This window comes from Rousettus aegyptiacus, unplaced genomic scaffold (genome assembly GCF_014176215.1).
Source record: "Rousettus aegyptiacus isolate mRouAeg1 unplaced genomic scaffold, mRouAeg1.p scaffold_m13_p_10, whole genome shotgun sequence".
NCBI classification, from domain to species: Eukaryota; Metazoa; Chordata; class Mammalia; order Chiroptera; family Pteropodidae; genus Rousettus; species Rousettus aegyptiacus.
In genome coordinates, this window is record NW_023416285.1 from 59,770,425 (window position 1) to 59,775,446 (window position 5,022).

Consider the following 5,022-nt stretch of genomic DNA (forward strand, 5'->3'; position numbering starts at 1 on the left):
TGATTGAAGAATGTGACTAGAATACTTTAATAAGAAAATCACAGAAATGATCAATGGACAGAGAAGCACATCAGAGAAAGTGTGGCCAAGTGAATGACAAAAAAAAATTTGGACTGAAAAGTGAAAACAATTCAAAAAAGAAAAGAATCTTTGCTGGAAGTGGCAAGGTCAATATTTGGCCTATATTTTATTCTGGATATCAGAAAAAAAATATTGCTATGTATAGAATTTTGAAGGAAAAAATTGTAATCCTAGGTTTGTATGTTTACTTAAGCCATCATTTTTGTGAGGAAAACTAAAAATCTCAAAAATGCACAAACAGAATTATTTATGATAGACTATGATGAAAATATGAGCTTACTGTACTTTTAGAAAAGGTACACTAAAGAGACAGGTAATAAAAGTTTATCTTCATCAATCCAATAATATTTAATGCACTATAACCATGTGCTAAGCCCCGTACTAGAAAGTAGGTTATATGAAGATGATCAAGATTTTTTTTTTCTGCAAAGAGCTCATGAAAAATAACAGTAACATATAACAACAATACAATATAGTAAGAGCTAAAACAAGGGCATAAATAAAATTTAACTGGATACATTTTGTGGGAATGTGAAGTAGGCCAATCATAGAAGATAGACTATTATAGAGAAGGTTTCACCTTTAAAAATGAGTGGAAGTTTGCTTGATAAAAAAGGGGACAAGGAAGAGAAGGAAAGAGAATAGAAGAGGGACTAACAGGTAAATTGAGTAGCATAAACAAAGGCAAAGATGAATAAAATGCTTTATGAATTTAGGAATCAGTGATTTGGTTAAAGAATTGGGTACATGCTTGAGAGAAATAAATGTGGGAATTTAATCTGGAGTCTGGTTATGACAGATCTTATATACTGTAATAATTAATTGTAGTATTTATTCTAAAATAAGTAACAAAGCAAACTTCAATGTACATAAGTTAATTATATCCTGTAGATACTATATTTTATCAAATACAGTGTTTTTTTTTTCATTTCTTGAAAACTTGAAGTTTCACACTACTTCCATGAAATATGCAAATAATTTTATTTAATATTTTTAGCAATAGACTTTCAATTAATTTCTAGAAATGTTTTTGTTCAGGTATGTACCTATACTATTTATTTCTTAATGAAAAAGGGTAATTACCATATATTTTACATGTTGTCTTTAAAGACTGATTTTTTTAAGTCCCTCAATTAAGTTTACTATAAAAATCTGTGTTAGAGGAGTAGTTGACCATGAACTTGATATCAATATTGTCTTACTACAGAGAAAGCAAACGCTTTTTTTCAGAATGAGCATATAGATATTCACTGGTAATTTTAATTCATAGGTAATTTTACTTTCTCTCGCCTACCTGCAGGGCTTCACATTTCAAATGATACCAGAAGTTGTAAAAACACATACATAATAATAATAATAATAAAAAACATTAGTTTTTCAAATATATTTTAAAAGCACATAAGTACTATAAATAGAAACATTGCATTAGAATATTTGTTTTAAATTTTGTATAGAAGGTCCTCTTTTTTCAGAATTTTTTTCACTTTGAAAAAGGGCTTAGAATCCTGGGAATCAATGCCTTAAAAAGTTACAAGTCTATCACCCATTTTGAAGTTTTATTAACATCCTGTGAAAAATCTTTGTTTCTCTTCTTCTCTAGGTACACTTTATGTTGATAATGGGGCACAGTCTGCCAGCTGTGCACAGACTCATTGCCACAATTCATTTAAATTCTTTCTTCCTGCAACACAAAGCTAGGATTGCCAAACTGCAACATTTTTCTGTGTGCAGAGCTATTCTTTTGAAAAATATCATGATATCAAATTCAATATCATTTTCAAATAGATTAAGATGCCCCCAGAGTGCCAATATTGATAAACAGCCCACTCTCGTAGAGATGACAGGTTTTCTATTTTAAAACAATATATAAAGAGCAACCAGTGCACATATTTGGACACAATGAACACCTCTATTTCTATACAGAACTCTCAAAAGACTCCACAGGATCCATGGCTTCATGGGCTCCTCACTAGCAGGCCTATTTACTCCCACTGTGGCAAGTGTATGTCTCCAAAGATCATGTACGGTTTATAGCTTTATCAGACGTCAATTGAAGCAAATATCTGCTTTTCCGTACTTGATTATACCTTTTGTTCATGCTTTTCCTCAAAGACTTTAAGACAGAGGTTCTCAAGGACTTATACAAAAAAGGGCAAGTGGAAAGTGAGATGGGCACATGAATCGAGTTCTTCAGCCTTGTCTAGGACCCCAACATATGGCTCACAAGGTCAGATATATGGGGTTTTCTATACTTTGAACCTACTCCAAATATATTTGGAATAAAATAGCCCTCTAAAATGGTTACTTAATATATACTTGTTACTAGCTTCACTTTGCCTAGCAGATATCTATTGAGATTTTTCATTATCTCAGCATAGGTTATATATAGAATAATGAATACATGCATACATTCTTGGGATTTTGATTTTAGCATCCTACTGGGTCTACACATAATAATGTAAGAGGCTAAAAACTCCACATTGCCAAAGACGAGCTTTCTGCTACTATTGGTTATACAATATTTGTCAGTAATTAAATCGTAAGCTCTTCAGGCAGGCTAACATTTATATCCATCCTATTTTAAAACTTGATCCTTAAAAAACAAAACCTGAGGCAAGGATTATTGCTAGTCTTTGATTTAAGAGGTATGATCTCAAGACAACAAGAATGAGGAAAATAGTAAAACAAGAAAGGAAAGAAAGCAAGTCAAGTGAGAGTAGGTATATTCACTCTGCAACATAGGACATATCTTGGCAGCATGATACAGCCAGTGGGAGGGAGAAAAAAAAGAAAAGGTACATTTATTTGCCTAAATCTCTCTGAACTTCTTCCTTAATGGTCAAAGTTTCCCATAGGGAAAATAAACAAACAAACTCCACTTTATTTCCAATATGTATATTCTAGTCCTTCTTTATTAACTCAAGAAGCCAGACCATAAGCCTTGTGGTGAGTGTCTCATTCAATTGCGAAGTGGTGAGAGGGGACAAGCAGTGAGGTCATAAGTCATTCTGTTATGATTGCATAAAGAGAACAAAGAAAGAAGGTCTAGCCTTACTAGGCAAACTTCTAGTACACCCAAATCAGCAAAAGCTCATGGGCTCAAGCTATGCTCAGTGGCAGACAAGCCAGAGGAAATGGCTGAGAGTCTGGGAAATGATGGTTCTGAACAAATGGGAGGAGGAGGAACATGAGATATGATGAATATTCTATAGAGTAAATTTACTGCATTGTTTCTCTTCTTTTTGATGCCGCTGATCAGGAAGGAGGTGCATGATTATTGATGATGATCAAAAATTATAAGCATTTTTACATTGAAAAATAATGCAAATAATTATATTCATTGGGTTTCAATTATTAAATACTTATACAAGTAACAAGTAAGTAAAGGCCACAAATAAAATCGCCAATATTATTTTTTGAGGGCCTATTACATTGGTCTAATTTCTGTGGATAGAAAATTGATTAAGACTAAAATCTCACACTCGAGATTCCCAGTTTAGCAGGTGATACATGTAAGTATATAAATTATGAGTATGAAAATGCTAAGTAGAAGAACTTTAGGATATTATTAGAATACAGTAGAGCAAAAAGTCAAATAAGGCTTGGAGATAGCATAAGATTCTTTAAGAAGAAGATAAAACAGTCTCAAAAGATAAAAAAAAAATAAAATAGGTGAAACAAACAGACAACCTCATTAAAGAAAATAACATCAGACTGTTTAAAAACAATTAGAGGAACAATAGTGTTTGGTGTATCATGAATTTAGCAAGATGTTTTATTTGAAGAAATGTTGAAATGTTAACAATTGAATTTGAGGTCTCATGTACTCTTAAGAATTTGAGCCTAGTTCTGAAGGCAATGGGAGTAATTAAAAATTATAATTAAAAAAACTACAGGTTCTGAATTTTATTTTTTACTTTAATTTTCATTTATTTATTTATCTATTTATCTATTTATTTATTTATTTATTTATTTTTAAGGTGAGGTAGCCCTTGGTTGACCTCACAGATTGCAAGGACCTTGTCAGCTTACAATCTCTTATTTTTTATTTATTTATTTTATTTTTTACACCTACAGCACCTAGTCTTCCTAGATGGTCTCCCATCCAAGTACTAATCAGGCCTGACCCTGCTTAGCTTCCTGGATCAGATGGGATTGGACTTGTTCAGGTTGGCATGGCCATAGACAGGTTCTGAATTTTAGAATACCACTCTAGTTGTACATAGAAATAGATTACAAGTATCCACTGGGCAGAGAGTGGTCAGGACTTTTTTGTGTAGAAATAAATAGAAACCAAAAACTGAGAACAATCAAAGGTTATTTATTCAGAGCTTGCTATAGCAAACTAGTCAGCCACAATCATTTGCGTTTTGGCAGAGCTTTCAAAGAAGACAGAGGAGTGGGAAAGCTTTATAGTGGAAAAAAGGGGAGCCTTCAGTTGTACCTTAATTGGAGGCTGTTAGCATGGTGAAGATGGAGATAGGCTAACCGGAAGTAGGGCACCTGGTATGATTGCTTAGGGTTACATACTTGGTTTATTCTGGTTGGTCCTAAATTAGAAGCAGGGACAGAAATTAGGGAAGCTGTCAATATTAATCTAGTCCTGGCCATTTGAGGCTAAATTGTTTAGAAGTTACTGCTTCCTGGATTGTTACTAGAGATAATGCTTTGACTCCCCACTAGTCTGACATAGCAGCATGGCTTCCTGGGCTTTTTATTATAGATAAGAGGGTGCTTTCCTGGGAAGATTCCTGAAGGTTGTGGGGTACACTTCTATTTTTATGCATGCTTTGGCCATTGTCCATTTGTATATTTAGTCTCTCAATTGATATAGTACAGGTAACAGAAAGACTGAAGAAAATCAGGACAATGGGGATGGAATTAGAAAGACATTAAAGAATAAGTAGTGATGGGATTTTTGTAATAACTTGTACTTAAGGA

At 33.2% G+C, this 5,022-nt stretch overlaps 1 pseudogene; it reads right to left on the reverse strand.

Annotated features, from left to right (window-relative positions):
* Positions 1–4,149: 4,149 nt before the first annotated feature.
* On the reverse strand, positions 4,150–4,268 carry LOC118609258 (annotated as a pseudogene).
* Positions 4,269–5,022: the final 754 nt, after the last annotated feature.